Genomic DNA, 19,929 nt, shown 5'->3' on the forward strand with positions numbered 1-19,929 from the left:
GCCTTTCTTTACTGCAGGGGCTCCATCAGCTCCTTTGCCTCCCTGCTCCAGATTTCTCTCCCTGCAGAACAGAGAGCTTTCCCTGCCCATCACAGCTTGAACATCAGGCAGTCAAGACTGAGAGGCCCCTTTACTATTAAAGGCATAAAATTTTCAGCAGGTTTTGAGAGGGATAGAAAACTGCTCAAAATAAACCACAAGAGAAGAAAATTACACAATAGCCCCCTGTATTGTGACTGAAATCAACTGTCTATGGCTTTGCACAGAAGTTACCTGAAAAAATTTGTGTTCTGTAGCATTGTGGCATTAGAGTGGGCTCTAGCTCTGAAGCACAATGAATTTAATAAATTTAAAATACATTTGTTTACAGCCTAACTAAAGAACTTTTAATAATCTCATATCACAGGCTTTACATTTTAAGCTATACCACTAAAACCCAGTGGTGAGAACAAAAAGGCCAGGTTCAGCTATTCAGAGCAGTGAATCTTTTTCTCCTGATGTGCCATGCAGTGAAAGGCATCAACACTGTAACAAATATTAAGAAATCTGTCACTTGCTATCATCCAGCTGGAAAGAACAAACTCCCCAGGGCTCAGTGTTGACAGCACTGAAAGAAAGAGCCTCACCTGGAATCACACATTATTTCATCACAGGGAACGCTTCAGTGTGCAGCCCTTCCAACCCAGATATGGGTGACAGGCTATTTTCTGCACTAATTAAAGGATGTTAAATTGAAATCAGCCACTTCTTATTGCCCAGCTCATATTTGTGTTCACAGGTGTGTTCAAGCACAGCTAGGGGTGGCTAAATATTAACCATGAACAACTGGGAAAAAAATAGCAATAATTTCTAGATTAGAATTTGCCTTTTATTTGCCCATTCTAATGACTAGAATTTCATATACCATTTTCCTATTTACAATTCACAGGGCTGAATCACCCCTGGAACTAATGAATAGCCACACATTGAGATTTTCCCCCTAAACTAAAGAATTTATGGGAAATGGGGCACTGTATCCCTGTGGGCAGGTACATGTGTATTTGCTGGCAGCAAATCCATCCTGGAACTAGCACAGCTGTGGGGATGCTGGGCAGGGCTGGCCTGGGGTCACCCCCAGGTGCCAGGCAGGCAGGGGCAGGTCCCAGCTGTGCCCAGGTGCCAGTGTCCCCACTGCTCCCTCCCAGGGAGTTTGGGCTTTCTCTGCCACAGAGCTCCTTCCCTGTGCAGCACAGAGAGGGGACAGCACAGCCATGGCTTCACTGCCAGCCTAAGCCCCAGGTGCCCACACACTGGGGGGGACCCAGAGCCAACTCAAGGCTGCCAGAGCCACAGAAATATCTGAGTCCCTGCAGCACCCTCACCCTGAGCCCCAGCACACTGCATGTGCAGTCACATCTCACTGTCAAAGCACACCCAGCCTTCCCACAGACCAGGCTCTCCTACAGAAAAAAACACACCAAACCTGAACAGAACAGGTACAAGAAACGCCAAGAATTTCCCCCATGGCAGGAGATTCATGCACACATCCTGCTTTGCTGTGGCCCTACTGCCCACACAAATCCCAGCTGAAGTTTGCTCCTCCCAGAAGCATCTTGTGAAATTCTCAGCTCTGTGGCCCCCACAGAAGCAGAGATGAGAGCACAGAGGGGTTCAGGGTGCAGCCAGGCAGAGCCCATGGTGTGAGCACTCCTGCTGTGCCATCAGCACTGGGCAGTGCCCCTGGAGGCAGCAGCAGAGAGCAGTACTGCCTCTCTCAGGGCTAGCAGAGAGCAGTACTGCCTCTCTCAGGGCTAGCAGAGAGCCCAGGCTCTGCTGCTTCAGCCCAGGAGAGCCCTGCTGTGCTTGCTCCTGGACTCCCCTGTTAAGGTTTCCCAGTGCAGGATCCCTTGCTCAGAGCCAAACCAGCACAGCTGGCATGATCAAGGCCTGTGGAGGGGCAGAGCAGGTACTAATGGATGCTGTCCCCACTGTGTGACACGCCAGCCAGCACAGCACAAGACTAATGGCTGCTGCCTCTGACAGGTGCCAGCACAAATCCTATTTCAGACAAGTCAAACCCATCCATTCCAGCCAAACACTGACACATCCCAGCCTGGGAGCTCCATCTCCTTACTGACAACAGCTCAGGTATCAGTCACACAAGTTTCCTTTTGCTGTTCCTTTCCTTAAGGCAAGTTAAGAAAGCGTGTTCAAAACAACAGTAAATAATCTGCCTAACAATTCAGAAATATCTGCATTGTTTTGTGCCTCTGTTACAGCATTAGTCTCCCTGGAGATCTCTCAGTGGCATGGACTCACTCAAAAAGCAGTAGTGCAAAACCCCACATGGCACACAGTCAGCTTGTTTGTCACATGGGCTGCTCTCTGGAGCTGAAAGTCTGAAGTGCATCAGGATAAGACATTTGGGAAACAAGATCACCAGCAGCCTCTGCATCTGCCTGATAGCAGCACACAGAGTAAGGACAAATGAAGAAACACAAGGCCTGCATTGGGGTATGTCACATCAAAGGTTATCTTCGTGCCAACTTGTCACCTGGATTGATTCTGGTGCCTTGTAAGTCTCTGCTGAGGTCACAGAGTTACCCATCTGCACACAGGAGAGAGCACAATCTCAACATCACCAGGCACAAAATGTTTCTAGCTCAGGTGCTTTTCCCTGTTGATGAAGCAGTCACACAGGTGCTGGGGTGCACACAGACCCATGTCCCTGGCAGCTGCTCTCAGCCCCTCCTTCCCTCGAGTTTCCAGATCTGAGGGTCAATAGCTACAGAAACCCATTGCTGCTGCTGGAGCTCCTCAGGGGGAGAGGTGAAACCAAGAGTGTTTCTTGCTCCAGGGGAATTCTTGCCTTTATTACCAACTAAAATCACAGAGAGTGACCATTGCAATTTAAAATCCTCTATCTGTGCTTTAACCTGTGTTCCCAGGGGGGATTTTTCCTCTGCTGCAATGGAACACCATGCTGCTGTGCTGGTGCTGTTCAGCAGCACACTGCACCATCCTTGTGAAGATAACCCTGTCAGGACACCCCTCCAGCCCGAGGGCTCTCCCACCCAGAACTCTCCATGGGCTGGAGCCAATTCTTTCCAGGCTGCTTCCAAAGAGAGCAAACCCAGGCAGCCAGCCCACCCAAGGGGCTGCTTGAGAGAGGTGGGAATGGCTCATCCTGCTCTGCCTGTCCACAGCTAGACTCACTCCACACTTCACATTATCAGAGCTCAACCTGCATAAGGTGAACACCTTCCAAAGTGATCACATCTTGAAAAAAATCAACCCAAATGCTGGAACACGTTAGTGACACTGTGTGGAAGATTTCTGCTCTGTGGTATCTGCAGCAGGTGACACCAGGTAAAACCCAACCCACCCACCACACCCACACATTCCTGCTTATCAGCTCATGCTGAATTTCAGGCACCTTCAGATGAGAACAGAATTTTTTCAGCCCATCAACACCAAAGATTAATTATATTTTTAATGAAAATGGGTGTTTTCAGATTGAAATGGCCTTTATAACGTCTCTGTTTCACTGGAAATGGATGAGAGGTGAGGAACTTCCCTAATTGCTGTTGGTACCCAACTCTGCTTCAAGGTACCCCATGCAAGAGTAATGCCAATGCATGGGCTCAGCCTTTAAATTCAGCTGAAACTTTAGAAGTACCTGAGTTAATATAAAGAAATAGTAGCAGTGGCATTGACCACCATCAGTCCCAAAATAGTTTTAATCACTTCTTACTCCACCTTTACTGTAATTATATGAGCCTTCCTTTGCAATAATTACACTTCATACCATGGACAAATGGCTTTTGATTTAGTGATCTCCTTCAGTAACTAATGGTAACATTAAGACAGTCCTTCATTAAACATTAATGATTAATACATCAATACACCTAATAGCTAAAGATATTAGAGTAGTTTCTTCATATTCAATTATTGTCCAGAATGGTGGCTCAGGAGGGCTTCCATGGCTTCCATTGGGAGTTCTGGGAAAGGGTTAATCATCTTCCACAAGTAGCTAAGCAACAGTGCTCTGCTCCTATGGCATGTTTTGCCAGCCAGAGCCTTGCAGTGAGGCAACCTCTGCATCTTATCCAGAGAGTTGGCTGAAAACTTGCCTGCCCAAATAGCAAACCCCTGGGCTGCTCACAGACTTAAATTTAGCTTCTGGTAGCTATTAGTTTGCAGATTGATTTATAGCAGTTAATTTTCTGTTCCAAAGCATACATTGTATTTTAATATGAGTTAAATAATGGAAAAGAGGTCTAACTAAAATGGGGCTGTAGAACTAAGAACAAAGAAGCCCTAATACTCAGCAACATTCAACATCCCACCAATAACTTCATGAGACATGTCAAATATAACAAATCTGCAAACTTGATAGACTGCAGAAATTCATAAGCCAGGTTCAGGCTTCAGCAATGGTCTCTTCTCCCTCCCAGAGGGAAAAGGGAAGCTACAAGGAGGGAAAAGAGAGCTGCAAGCATCTGCACTGGAGGTGCAACCCAAGCCACACCAAGATTATCATTCATCAAGAATTACTGAGGGCTGGTAACTGATAAATCAGTCTCATTTATTTGTGTTTGTCTGGCAATACACAACTCATAAACACCTTAATCAGAGGGGAGGATGCATCCTACAATGAGCAAGGCCAAAAATCCAGAGACCTGGGAAATACATTCCCAGCCTTTCAAAGTTAACTTCCAGGGACTCACTTCTGCATAGACTTGGAGAACATTTAAATTCACGGATGAACACCACGCACATGTAAATCAAGCACCCCTTGCTCAGCCTCAGTCACTCACCATCAGCCAACCTCTCAGAAAACACAAAATCTCTGTGCTGCCAGCATTCACTAGCAAAAACTACTAATCAGATTTAATGGAGCCAGGTTTTGCTTTGTTTCCTGCTAATTTCCTTGCTGCCTTATATAATGCAGTCAGACCTGCTTGCAGTAATATCCTGGTCTGTGTTTGTTACAGGGGTGCATCAACTCAGTGGGGCAAGGCAGGTCCCAGCCCAAGGTCCTGGCTGCTGCCACTGGCTCTGGGCAGGATCAGGCACAGCCTCAGGGCTGGAAAGGCAGCTCTGCAGATGCTCCAACCCTCCTTTGGTCACTTCACTGATCACTAGATCTCAGCAAAGCAAAAAACCTCAAAGCTGTTCTGGACTAGCTGTTGGGTTGATAAATGAAAGTATCTGGAGAGGGTGAACAGCTCTCATGACCAGGAACACTTTTACCTGGGAGCAGAAAAGATACCTGAAAAATGACTTTGCCTTCTGGAAGGTTGCTCCAAGCAGGCTGGGAGGTCTCCTTTGGAAATACTGAAACTAAAGACAAGCTCTGTGTGAAGGAATGTTACATTATCTTGACCTTGCTATGTAATTAGTGTCTTAGGCAACCAAATGACAAGAAAAATAATGAAAACCTATGGATTTGGGGAGCTGGGTAGCCTAACTCCACTGAGAGATAAATGATCCATCTAGCTTTATTTCAGTTTCAATGCTGATGCTGGTATTTATTTCCTACATTTTGTAAAGATGTTGAAACAAGTGAGCATTTTTTATAAGAACAGTTTTAAGTTAGTTTTCATCTAAATTTCTTAAAACAGGATGACTTCAATATTGATGAAGAACAAAAAAACCTTTGACTGAAGAAGGACCAAAAAATCCTCTAAACAAACACAAATACTTGTTTCAGAAAATTCTCTATTTTGTAATGAACAGGGTTTGCTTTTAAAATACCTTGATCTCTTGCCATGTGTGGATGGATTATGTGAGGAGAGGCTGAGCAGGCTCACACCTAAGACCCCATCAGCTTCTGGACTTGCAGCTGGACCTGGGAGACTTGTGGGATGCAGCCACCACGGGCACTGGGAAACCTGGCAGAAAAGAGAAATGGGTGTGGAGCTGGCAGCATTTCTGGAAACAGAACCAGCAGATGAGGAAAAGAGCACAAAGAGCCAGAAGGAAACCTGGGAAGAGGAGAGCTGAGGGTCTCCCACAGAGGCAGGGTGGAGGTGTTCCTGGTGGTTGTTCCCTCCTGCTCAGACTCAGGAGCTCACAGGCACAGAAATATGGCTGGGCACTCTGTCAAGGTCCTTCCTTCACTTGGTGCTTGACTTGCAAGGCTGATGATATTTAAAATCATGTCTGAGTTTGTTTCTGCTCTGGAAACCTGCCCAAGCTGTGAAAGAGAAATTCACCTCCAGCTCAGATGTGAGCTCCTTTGAAGTCCTCGTGGCTGTTTCTGTCCTTTTTCTGCAATGACCTGCCAGCCAAAGGAAACCTGGACATTTTTCAGCCAGGCTTTCAAACACACTTGTTAAATCTCTATGTTCATGGTGTTTTGGAGGGGACAACAAGCTCCCATGTCTTTGAGAACTCCCTGCAGCTCACTGAAGCTAGGAAAGGCTCAGGTGCCCAGGAATGCAGTCAGGCTCTCTCAGGTAGCTCCAGCAGAGGGATGGACAGTGACTCAGGGCAGAGGAGTGCAAGTGAGTCAGGAAGCAGGTTTCCCTCACTGAGCCACTGTCCTAGCTGAGCTGAACACCAAAGTGATTACATTAGATTTCTGCTGCTTTTTCTGAGAAGAGCTAATGAGATAAAGCTGGAGAGATCTGAATGCCTCTCTTGGAAAGGCAGAGCCCCCACATGCCACCAAGGCCACTCTCTCACACAAGAATAAAACGCCCTGCAGGAGGGATCTTCACTGCTGGGGCTGCCTGCTTTTTTAACAGCACGAAGACAGAGCTGGAATGGGCCTCTAAAGGCTCCCTCCTGCACAACAGCATTAGAAACAGTTAATTAATATTTTCTATATTACTTCTATAGGACCAGGAAATCTCAAGTAATGCTGGAATGCATGAATAAGACATGCACTTCCCCCATCCCCCACAGGCATGCTGTAATACTGCCAGAGAAGAATCTGGGGCACAATCATTCCCTATATTTTGGAGAAAAACAAGCCAAACTGACAGCAGCATGCATTTACTTGGAAACAGCAAGACAGTGTTCCTGTGTGCCATTAATTCACCTGTACTTTTTCTAGCCCCACAGCCCACACTTCCCCATCCATCTCCTGTTTTAGTACTGAGATCAGATCACATTTCCACAGAACTCAACAAGCCCTTGCTCCACTGGGGCAGACACTCAGAATATATCAAACTCTTCTCCTGCAGTTGCTCCCAGCCATCTTTCACTGAAAACCTTCCCAGGGGGGACTGGGCTAACCTGTCACCTGCCAACTTACCTTAAAGGATGACTATTGAACATAAAGAAAACGGGTTACTTATAGTAAGTGCTGACTGATTTTTTGGGAAAAATATAATAATTTCTTCAGCAGCTCTAAATTCCTGTAACCCTACAATTCATTGCTATACTTATAGATTCATATATAGCTACATTTAATATTTATGTCTAGTCAGGCTCCATTTAGCCAGGGAAATGCCACAACATGGAAGGAAGCCATCTGTTCCAAAACAATCAGCTTGACCTTGTTTTCCAGTAGGCTGGATGTCTTTGTCTCTCTGAGGAGACAAAGTGCCACGCTCTCAAAATTCAGAGCAGCTTCACAGGGACACTCAGAATCCTGCCACAAAGCCTGGAAGGATGTGATGGGCAAGATCAGGCTGCTGGAGCAGGGGGTGCAACAGGTATTTCCATCTTCATGAGCATGGGCTGAGGGCAAGCAGTCCTGAGGGTTCTGCTGCTCAGGAGCAGCTAAGCACTGCACAGGGTCTGAACCACTCCTGCCTTTGGTGGCTGTGAGGACAGCCCGGGGCTGGGACACTGACCCATCTGATGTGCTGGCTTACACCAGACTCAGAGCCCTCTGGAAATCCCACAGCCCTCGATCGAGGGTGGAAGATGAAAGAGAAACTTATTTCTGACCTTAGAGAAAAGAAAGGCCTCCCCTCAGGCATGGGAGAATAGGCACCTCTGTAAAGTTTTAAACTTTTAAAATTTAACTTTTGAAGGCATTCTTTTTCTTATGAAAGAAACAAAGAAGAGAACTATCACAATGCCATCTCCGAGTGCTCTGTCAATAATTAACGATGGCACACCTAATGAGCTCTGGCATCACAAGAGCTCCCTAAAGCTTTGCTGTGCAAGGCACTGACTGCAGCCCTGGGGGCTGCCAGGTCCAGGGAGCCTCGATGAGCCCTCCCAGGCACAAACTGGGAGGCCAGAAGTGAGTGAAGAAATGTGGTGATTTGACCAGCAAACAGCAGTGCTTTTCCTACACAACACAGCATCCAGGCCAGATGGAGGGCTAGGGAGGGAACACCCACCCCAAATGCCACAGGGCTCAGGCTTGGACACTGGCACAAAACCATGACTTAAGCCAAAACCTACCAGGCAATTTCTGGGCTGAGGAAAGATTCCTGAACCCATCCTTTAATCCCAGTTAATTTTGGTCCTTTGTGTTAATCTTTCTCCAATTATTATTTTTCCAGACAAACTCACATTTTTGCTGAGTACAGAGAGCAAAAGATTAAATGGCTGGCTGAATCAGTCATTATAAAAAAAACCCAAAAAGCCTATACTTGTTTTGCAATTAAGGGGGAAAAAAAATGTGTCTGGAGAATAGGGAAAATTTTCAAACTTGTTTTTAAACCTTCCAGTCCTTCCCACAGAGAATGCTTCCAGTAATAGAAATGTCAGAGCAAAGGCCATCAGCTGTCCTCATCCACAAGAAAAGGGCTCCAGGGGAGCAGCTCAGAGGCTCCCAGGTGCTCAGGGTTCGTGCAGACCCAGGCTTTGGTGTCCCAGAGGATTTCTTGCTGCTGACAGCTTCTCAGTGTTGTAATACACCTCACATGGCTATTTTCTCTGGGTGGCTTTTAACAGCCTCTTCAGAATGTATTGCTTTCCTGCATCCATATCTTTCCAGAAACCCTTCTCTATTTTTAATATGATATTTGACTACACAATGCATCTGATTTCCCAGAGAACAATAGCTCTTCAGGGGGACCCTTTTTAATGAGCAACTAAAAATAGCATCTTCTGTAGAACCAACATTTGAGATGAAAAATATTGATTCTCAGAAACTGTATTTGGTTTAGATTTTAACTGGTTTCCTCCTTTTGATTTTGTTTTATTCCCACACTTCCTAAGTTCTTGTTTGATTTCCCCTATTTCCAATATTCCTCCATTTTTGCTGGCAGCTCTGCTCTGAGACCTTCATTATTGTATGTTATACATGTAAGCTCCATCTGCAAGCAACACAATTTGCTTTGCTGACCTTTTTCCCTCCTGTATAAACAACCACCCTAAGCTCTGATATCCAAACTGGGCTCTATCCCACATCCCAGGACCAGTGGCTTGTGATGCTGAAGAATCCAAATGTAACAACATCAGGAGTTGGTAGTAAAGCCAGGTATACTTCTAATGCCATTTATTTATTAGAATCACATCTTTCAATATCTATGTCTCTCCAGGCCCTGAAATTATTAGGAATTTGAACACAGGAATCTCAAAGGCTCAGAAGGCAAATATGAAAAGTTCCAGAAGGGATGTCATGGGACCAAAGTTATAAATCCTCCATCCTCAGACACCCTTTTTCTCAGGCTGTGATTCTGTGAGGAGCACACAGAGCCACTTGGTTCATGATCTCTGATGGCTTGTGACAGGGTATGTACAGAATCTCCCACTGTTGACATCTGTAAATTGAGCTCTATCCCTGCCAGAATCAATGCAAACCTCCTTTCCCCCTGACCACACCTTCCATGGGTTTCCCTACTCACTTCAATGACCTGGGAAGCCACAACCCTACAGCCCTCACAGCCAGAGCTGCTCTGCCCATCCTTCTGGCTCTGGTTTCCCCACCCAGGACAGTCAGCCTGTTGCTGGCATCCCACCCCAGGTTTCACCATTCCAATGAACCCCCCTGCTCCCCTCCACAAGACTTCATGTATCATCTCTGCTGTTACCCCTAAATATCTAAATAGCCACCCACCCTCCACCAGTGAGGCCAGCCCTTCTGAAGGGATCCAGACAGGCCATCCTCATCAGCAGACTGACAAGAGGGCTCTGGAAACCATCTCATTACAGAAACAGCAAATCATCAGCTATTGCAGTTCCAGGACAACTCTCTTCCACAGTGATGTTATCTGGTTTCATCTGTCAGGATTTGTTTTATCTATCAAGAATTACTTAACTCATCAAATAAGCATGTGATAGGGAGCTGTAGAATTTGGGGCTAATGTGGGTAGGGAGGAGTGATATGATCAGTTAAACTTTGTACGAATCAATTCAAGAAAGCAAGCCCACAGTAAATTGGCCAAAGTGCTGAAAGATGAAAAATATAGTTTTCAACAAATCATTTCAAAGTTTCTCTTTCAGCAGCTGTAGTTAATTAGGCTCTGCCTATATATCCTTGGGCTTTCACAGGTCCATGGAAACTATGCCAAAGACAGAAAAGTTTATCAGACTCAAATGGTTCTGTGGGCTTTCTTTCTCATTATTTGTCTGACAGGCAGAACAACAATTTTTTCATGACATTGTATAGGTAATTAAAGTCAAAGTTTGTAAGCAATCCTACACTCCCCATGGTCCCAGCACTCCAACTGTGTAGGCAAAGCTAAACCTAGTATTTTGTCAAGACCAAGCATCATCCTTCTGTCCTAAGGCAGCTTCAGCCTTAGGGGATGGGATTGCTTTGGGAGTAAAACTGCCCATCTTACTCTTCCTCTGGGTAAAAGGCAGCAGCTCTTGTCCAAGACATTTAATACTAGAGAGGAAGAGTTCAGCAGTGAATAATTCCCTATTTAAGAATTTATCCAGTTTTGACCTTGTCTGAAATAAAAGTCCTACTCACCCAAAACAGAATCTAATGAATTCTTTGATCATGGCATGTTCACAGCTGAAGTTTAAAGCTCGTCAGAACGAGTGCAACATCTCTTGTCATGATACTGATTTAGCAGCAGGTCTAAATGATCCAGTCACCCACAGAAGATGTTTATGAACAGAAGAACTACCAGGGAACAAGCCTGGATAACTCTGCTTTCTTTGAGAACACACGACTTTAGGCTATGAGATAGATACAGAAACCCAGGCTTCCAGTAAAATCCAGCTCTTGCCCTGTCAAGGGCATTTGCTTCCCCAAGAACTTTCTTCTAGAAAACAAAAATATGGTTTGAAGTGGTTGTGGCAAGTGAGATGTAGATGATGGTCATAACTATATTATGTAAGCTTTACATGAAATTGTTAAGTCATGCCTATGCTTGACTGACACCAATGACTATCCAAAAGCTATTTACAGTGGTATCAAAAGATCAGTGATATCATTGTCCTCTCCCCTCACTTCCCAATACCTGGATTCTAGCAGATCCAGGTAAATCGACTGCGTCTTCATAATGAAAACAGAAATTTAATTATTCACAAGTATTCCCCTCGAGCTTTCTCTGGGCTTTTTGTGAATGATTAACAGAGCAGCTGCTCCAGACAGCACTCTCAATCCCTGCTTGCTGGCCTGTTAACAGCAGTGACTCATCAGCACATGACGTCAAAGCCTCCTCTCCTCTGAAATGGCAGGAAGGAGGTTTCATTAAAAAGATAAAAAAAGGTATCAACATAACAGCCTGAACTTCCTCCAAACACAGGGGTTTGGTCAGGGGTCATCTCTGCTGCTGCCTGAGGAGCTACACCCTGCCTATGCAGCCACAGCACCTTCGAAGGGTAAACTTCTCTGCGGAGTACCAAGACCACAAACATACTTCTTCAGGCACACTGATTTATCAGATACTGACTGAGAAATGAAAACAAACCTCCCAGCCTTAGGCCTGCTGGTGAGCCCTGCTTGTGCACCCCACAGGAGAGCTCAGCAGGGCAGGGAGTGCACGCCCTGTCCTGGCCCTCCCCATGCTCACAGCAAGGTGGGAGGGCTTCCAGGAGATGCTGACAAACCCAAAGTGGCTGTTCATCAGTCCTTGAAATGACCAAATGATGCTGCCCAGTAACACCTGTAAGGGTGCCCAAACAGACAGGAAGAGAAGCATCAACAAGTCTGGTGCTACCAAACTCCAGATCCTCTGTCCTCTGTGCCTTGCTAAGGTCATGGGAAATGTCAAGACATGAAAAAAGCATACATGAACACAGCCCTGAATGAGTGAAACAAAGAGGACTGAAAGCCATAAAAGTTAAAAGCAGAAGAAGTAACCTAGAAAAGGTATGTAGTTAAAACTCAGATTTTTACTTGAGACTTCAAGTCCTGTTATATGGACCATGGCATTTTACCCAGAAAACCTGCAAAGTGATGGAGAGGGGAACAAGCTGGGTAACTTGAGATTTAGCTCCTACATGGGACTAATTGCTAACATCTGTGATATGTACTTTCCCTGCTAGCTTTAGGCAGCACAGTCAAGCCCCAGCCTCCTCTGAGCCCAGGCAGCAGCTCTCACTCCTCAGCTGGGAAAGGCAGTGGCAGTGAATATATTTAGCTCTGATCCTGGCTGCCTGGAGGGCAGCATCACTTCCAGCTCCCGGATCCTGACCTCCCCAGCACGGTGGTGGAAGCAGAAGCTCTGCTGTTAGCTCCATCTCTTCACCAAAGTCAGTCAGTTAAGGAGCAAAGTGGAGGTTTGGAAAGTGTATGGGGCAATGTGGGGCTGTCCACACACACGGGCTCTGTGCCAGACATGGGAAATGCTGCTGGAGCATGGCTGTGCTCTCACACCAGCTCCTTCCCCAGGCCTGCTCAGGCTACAGCCACAGGGGGAAAGGCAAGCAGACTGAAATGATAGACCAAACATATGTAACAGAAAAGGTGCAGAAAAACTCACACACAGGCCAAGGGTTGCCATGACACCAGCCTCTGCCCAACACACTTTTCAATTTAAAAATAATCATCAAAATCAACACCATCTTTTTATCATTTTGGTGTGAAATAAGTTCCCTGTCTGACCTTTTGGCTCTGTTAGCATTCTTAGCCTTGGCTTGGTTTAACTGCTTGCTTTTCTGGGGGGTCTCTCTTTACCTGCATTCCAAAGCAGTTTTCTCAAATAGATCTGCAGCAGAGATGAAAAGTTCACAGCAAAAATGCCCTCTGGGTGTCCGAGTTAACTCTGGACTGCAAACACGCTAAAATATGAGTGAAAATACTCTTCTTGCTCATCTTTCTAGAACTGATCAGCAATGAATCTTAACAGTTTTCCATATGGCTCTTAATCTCATATTTGAACCCTAAATAACATTTCAGTTTGGAAAAGCACCAAGCTGCATCTGATCTAGTAGCAGAAACACCCTATGCAAAGCATCACAAACTGCAAAATTCACCTGAGCTAGAGGGAGCCTCTGCAGTTACTCAGGGAGGAGAAACAGGAAATACCACATCAGAAATGTGGTCATTCCTCAAACAAGGCCCTCCACAGACCTTGCATTCTTGGCAGAAGCACAGACAGAAAGGAGACAAGAGAGAAAGGTTGTGGAAATGCCCAGCAGCAGGAGATGAGGGCTGAGCAGAACACGGCTCCCAGGCTCCACTGCTCTGCTGTCCCTGGAGAGACACAGCCCTGCCTTCCCTCTGTGGAAAGTCAGTTCAAAAGGAGTACAGAAAGAAGAGACAGGAGCTGAAGGAGATTATGCAAGGCTAGACATCAGAAAAAGGAAAGGAAGGAAAACCAGGCTGGAGAGAAGAGGGAAGGTTTACAAAGAAAAAGGTGGTGAAGAGAATGGGGGCAGCAGCGATGCACAGAGAGAGCAGGATGTGTGAAAGCTGTGGATACCACGGAAAGTATTCCCCTCCAAATGGTGTGGAAACTGCCCCTAAAACCCCCTTCTCACCCTTCCCCTTGCCAAAGCCCCTCCTTCCCGTGGGCTGCTGACCCTCTGTGCCCTGCCAGGCAGGGATGCTGGAAGCAGGGCAGTCTGCTCTGCTCCCCCAAGCTGGCACTGGGCACTTCTCTCATGCTTTGGCTGCCATCCCTGACTGAGAGATTTCCTGCTCCCCCAGCCTGTGCCAAGGGGAACTGTGTGCCAGAGCCCTGGAGAACCTCCCTCCTGCTCCTGGCCGGGATCACCTCAGAGCAGAAGGGGAGCAGTAAGCATTTTCACTCCTGTTGATTTGTGCCACACTGTTACTGCTTGGCCTCACACACACAGCCCTCAGCAGCCACTCAAAGTCATTTCTAGAAGAAATGGCAGACAGCCCTCAACACATTTATGAACAAATTTTGTAGTTTCATTCAGGAACCCAAGGAAAATGGAGGTTCTCTCTCTCTAAGAATCCATTTGCTTTTCTGTTAGGTTTTCCTTTTACCAGAGTAATCTGCAAATATTTAGGGTCCCAGGATTTTCCCCTTTGGGAGAGAACTGGATGCTCCACTATGGCTATTATGACAACCTCCTTTGCACATGACACACAGGCTTCTCTGCCTGTTAAAGCGTGGCAGGACAAGCCAAACAACAGCAAACCTTGTGTCTCACTGCCAGCCCCTCAATTCCTTCTGCTGCCCCAGAGGATTTCTCCTCTCCAAGCCAGAACATCCTGGGACACTCTTTGGGCACTTACCTCCTGCTCACCCTCTGCCAGAGACCAGCTGTCCATGTGTGCTCTGAGCCTTCCCCTCCACAGGCATCAGGCTGCAGCTGTGCCCAGCTGTGCTCCAGCACCCCACAGAAGTCAGACAGCCAGACATCATCCCTTTTGAAATTCTTTCCTTCTCTGTCTGCCTTCAAACCATACCCCCTTTCATATTGTAAATTTCCAGCCCTGCCTGTTGGGGTGAGCTCTTCTGCTGCTTCCCAACTGGAAAATTACATGTGGGAACCTCTCACCCAGAGCCAGAACCTGTTAGAATTTACACAAGCTTCATTTTTCATTAATTTTGTCTTAAAACATAACTCCAGAGTAATAACATTGAAAAGAACTCCCCTTTTCCTACATCTGGAAAGAAACAGCTCTTTGCTCAGTGCTGAGCCAGCCAGACAGGGAGGTCATTTAAACTCAAAAATGCAGGTACCCCTTCAATGCAGTCTGAGCTTTCTACCATATTTGTAACAGGGTAGAAAGCATTTACCAAGGTCCAGGCCTCATGCTCAGCTGTTTTGAGCATTTACAGAGTGAAAAAAAAACGGAAGAAAGAAATTGTGCTCCTGCTTTTCATCCATTTAGCTGCTATTTACATTTTCTGACCAGCTACTCATCACCACAACTGAATACAGTTCAAGGGAATCGAGGTTAAAACCACTCAAGAGCCCATACTGAAGGCACAGCCAGCCTTGTGCTTCACTGCTCCTGACCATTACCTGGAGCTGGACGGCAAAACAGAGAATCCCCAAAGGGATGCTGCAGGGACATGGAATAGAAGTTTTTCTTCATCTGTGCCTGGTATCACAAGTATTACTGGGCTTATGCTGCAATAAAGGAGCTGGCAGTAGGAAAAGCATTTCATCTCAGAGGGGGAGTTTAGATTCAGGGCAGATTCTTCAGGAATGTTTTGAAATGTCCACAACAGGCTGATTTGAAGAAGTTACAAAAACATCATGCAGAATTTAAGTGCAGCTGATCCTGCCTGTGACTGAAGGATGAACAAGATTTCTTGAGGTTTTAAGCTTTCCACTCTCGTGCCAGACTTTAACATAAATATTGGAATATACATTATGACAATCTTTTTGACAATTAATTGTTTTCATCATTATTCAGACAGAACTGTCATGCTAAATATTGATATTTCCTCATATTAACCCAAGCAGAATGAATCAATGTTTTACTACTAGATTTTAAAATAACTTATATTTCATTGCTCTCTGTGGTACCTTTTTGCCAGAACATTCTTGTCATTGCCAACATAGCACTGTGTCAGCCTTTGTCAAGCAATAACTCATTATCCAAGCCAGTCTTCCCTCTGAGAAAAGCAAGGACCACCTTGTCCTTGACAACAGACACCAGAAAAAATCCTCCTTCACCCCAGTGTAGCTGTCAGCTTACAAACCCAGACAGCTCCTTGTCCATTTTCCCAGAATCTTTCCTTCTTGCTACATTGTCAGATTGTGCCTTCAGAGCTCTTATGCAGCATAATACTCACCTAGAACCTCACTCTAAGCCCTCTGGAGAAATAAAAAGATCCTTTCACCTGAAACTTCTGTGAAGATGTTCCCCTGTGACTTGTCATTGTTGGCTCAGCCCAGCTAAGGCTGACTCCTCACTGTGAGCTTGGAGGAGGGCCCTGAAGTGTGATCTCCACAACACAGGGAGACTTAGAGCTGCTGGTAATTTATTCATGCAAGATCCTGGTCCAGAGGGCAGCTGAAATTCAAGCTGTAATGAATTTGTCACCCTGTGTAAACTAGGGATTCTACATTCAGCACTGTTTTTTTACAACAGACACACAGTGTATAATGATAGATTTTGGGTTTGGAGCAGGAACTCTGGAAGAAAGAAGTCTCAGTGGGAATTCCAAAAGGAGATGGCAGAAGGGTGACACTAACTTTAAAACACCTTTTGCATGTTCCCCTCACCATTTCCTTTCAGCATTAGAGAACAGCAATCTTACCAACCAATCAGGAGTAACCAGATTTCTCCAAAGGTTAAGTCCACAGAAATGTTCCCTACCTCATATCCCTGGACTCTCTGAAACCTACAACTACAGCCAAAAGGCAAAAATCCTCAGCTAAACTGCTACTGCCCTGGCCTGTTGGGGCATTCCAGACCAGCCACAAGTTTGTCTCCAGTGTGTGCCTTCCACAAAAGTTGAACAAATTTTGTAGTGTACTGGGAGTGCAAGTAACATGCTATTTATTTCTAGTCAGCCAAAGGGTTAATTTTGAACTATTTTCTTTGCACAAAAACACATGGTTATAAGAGCTCCTGAATAAGTAAATAAAAGGACAAGGTTAGGTGAACTAGACAACAGAATCTGAAATAACTAAAATTCATGGTATTGTATACTGCTGGTCTTGCTTAGGGTTTGCTGAATACTAATTTCAAGAATAGCTTCTTCCTTTCCCTTAGCCTATCTCATTAATCATGTTCCAAGGCAACAGATTTCCATGACAGCAAACATTAACTCTCTTGCAGCACAGCCTGTTATTTCTGTTACAAACACAAAGCTTTCACTATTATACTCTAACCCAGCCCAGCTACCTTCATGAAAAAAAGATCCCTGAAATATGCTAACAGACATTTAAATCAACAGCTCTATTTCATTAGTAGTGTGATCCTGCTGAAGAACACACACACTACTGAATTGGGCAGGAATGCCGTCAGCTCCCCCAGAAGGACGCTGGTACCTGGGCTGAGCTCACGAGTTCTGCCAGCTCTCTAAATGAGAGATACAGTGATGCAGGATGATGATGCAGACTCCATGCTCGTAAAGACACTGGATAAAGTTAATGAAAACCCCAGCACCCGGATCAGCTGCACAACTGAGACCTTTGGGTTTAGTCATCTCAGGCAGGGTGAGCAGCATCCCCCTCACACAGGAGCTGTGCTGACAGAAATACTCTCGGACGCACTTCAGTGGAACAGAACGTCACGGACAGGCAGGGATGGGAGCTCTCTCTGAGAACTGCTTTGTTATTTTCAGGGGACTCGGGACTGAACATCTCTGGCTCTCTCTGAAAGCCCCACTCACACTGTGATCTTCCCTTGTAAGCCAGCCCCTCCCAACACCACATGTATTAGTTCTGGATGCTCCATTACTCCAATGCAGCAGTGCTAAGCAGAGGATAAAAAATGTGTTATCTACTGAAAGGACTGTGAAATAAAGGAAAAAACCAGGAATTCATTCTTTTATAAGTACAACATTATTCTGTCCAAGGAAAATTCAGATGCAGAATCACACCTAAACTTTACTGTGATTTTCCCACTGGCGTTTCTAAAAGCACAGCTGGGTTGCAGGAGCAGCTGGGGATGGTGTTGAAGATTTTCAGCGGCTCTTGGTAAAACAAAAGTTGATAGGAGTCAGCCTAAACATCAGTTTTCTTAAATTATTTGTAAGAATTGACCTTTTAATTAACACTCAGAAATTCACAATGAAAAAAGAAAAATGATAAAAATTCAGGAATCCTGTGCAATCCTGCTGCTGCTCTTGCCTCTCACTCACGACGATTTGCCACATTTCTATTACTTTTGACATGATTACACTTATTTTTATCCTAGTCTAATATTTGTCTCTTCTGCCTTGGTATGTTCAGAGGTGTCTCAACTCACGTGTTGCAAACAGTTGCACAACAGAGAAGCAGCCCTGTCCCAACCACTGAGCAGCAAGATCACACCAAGAATCCTCCAGAGATGCTCACATGAAAATCAGGCAGCTTTTTGTTACATGCAGCTGGTAAGAGCAAGGAAGGGAATCTAGGCTAGCAACACGACCATGATTAATGGTTATATTAGCAAATGCAATTTTGCAAACTAGGATGTGTGCTGGAAGCTTGTCAGCAAGGTGAGAGTTTAGGTAACAGCAAAATATGAGATTGAGATGAGGAAAACTTCAGAAGCCTGCTAATACATTTTTGGATAATAATTTCATAAAGTTTCACAGAAAACCTCACATTGAGCATTGGCTAGGATAGGCAAGTTGGAAAGACAAACATCAATGGCAAATATAAACAGGAACGCTTCACAGATTAGTGAATATGTACAAAAAGGTAAATGCACCTCCAGCTTCAAGAAAAATCAAGGAACCAAGACATTGAGACAGAAATCCTCTGATGAGCTCTGCACTGCAGTGCACTAATCTATGTAGGGCTCTGTTAGTGGCAATGAAGTTCACAAAGATGGGAACACGTGCAGTCTGACAGAGATCTAAAGGTGACCCAACAATGACTGGGTTTCATTTGGGTTCTTCTCTTTGAAGAAAGCCCTGGATTAACTAAATTCCATTAAAACATTACTTAGCTGAGTGATCCCTTTCTCTCTGAAGGTTGTAAAAAGTTGAAATACAAGTTTTATGTTTCAAACCCATCTGTTTTCAAGGCTGGCACTTGCAAAAGTCACATCAACTAAGGCTCACATTCCTGCTTTGTGGAGCTCTCCTACATCTCTCCTACAAGAAGCAGCAGGAGTGTGTATATGTTTATTAAAGCATGAACATAATTCAGCAGATCTTTTAGAGTACTTACCATGCTTTCCATTCATCTTTGTAGCACAGAGGCAGGTGGCACAACAGGCACACCATATTCCAATGAATCTTTGCACAAGGGTAAGGAAACCAGACTAACTCCTTCACACTTACCAGACTAATTCCTTCACACTTCTCAAGCTGACACTGGTTACACCAGCTTGGCAATGCTATTTATTTCAGATGCTACACTGATATGGCTGGTGTAAGTACCTCTGCCCAGTCCATTATTTTCTTCCATCAGGAATTCTCTTCAACTTGATGCAAAAAGAAGCCTTCTAGCTGTTCTTAAAATGACTGAAAAGACAGGCTTATTTGTACCAAGAAATCTATTTGGTACTCCTATTCTGATTTAATTCAGAATTCAACCAATTTTAAGAGTCAGAGAATCACATAATGGCTCCAAAAGGGAATAAAATCAAACTACTGATGATTTCAGTTAGTAGAAGTCACTTATAAAAGCAAAGTGTGGAAAGAGCCTCTTTGCACATTCTGAAGTGACTTCTTAATGATTTCTAAATCAATTAAACACTGTACTTAAAAAAACCATGAGAAAATATTATACAAATCATACTATTTCATTAATTTACTATTAAATTGAATGTCTTCAGAGCTATTAAAAGCCCTTCAGCAATTTTCACTGTTTTTTCCAGGCTGAAAGTATGTCTTTGACATCAATACAGAGAAAACAGATGGATAAAGTAATTATAAAAAAGAGCAACATGATGCTATGAACCAGTTTGTTACAGTTTTACTAACAGACTGGAAAGCACAGGCAGAATAGTGGGCTAACAATGAGTAAAGTCGTGTGGTGTGCAAGTGCCCCCACCCTTCAAACAACCCCCAGTGTCCCTCCTGTAGGAAGATACAA

At 44.8% G+C, this 19,929-nt stretch overlaps 1 protein-coding gene across 3 annotated transcripts in view; it reads right to left on the bottom strand.

Moving 5' to 3' along the window:
• The window catches only part of SCG2 (secretogranin II), a 34,153-nt gene extending 18,078 nt beyond the window's left edge, over positions 1-16,075 (bottom strand). The window contains exon 1 of one of the 3 annotated variants that reach the window (XM_056498908.1): positions 16,023-16,075. The gene's annotated coding sequence lies outside the window, so the exon portion shown is untranslated. Of the gene's footprint in view, positions 1-5,254; positions 5,276-11,312; positions 11,332-16,022 lie in introns of those variants that run through there. The other 2 variants (XM_056498910.1, XM_056498909.1) reach the window with 2 other exon arrangements.
• Positions 16,076-19,929: the final 3,854 nt, after the last annotated feature.

This window comes from Oenanthe melanoleuca, chromosome 9 (genome assembly GCF_029582105.1).
Source record: "Oenanthe melanoleuca isolate GR-GAL-2019-014 chromosome 9, OMel1.0, whole genome shotgun sequence".
NCBI lineage: Eukaryota > Metazoa > Chordata > Aves > Passeriformes > Muscicapidae > Oenanthe > Oenanthe melanoleuca.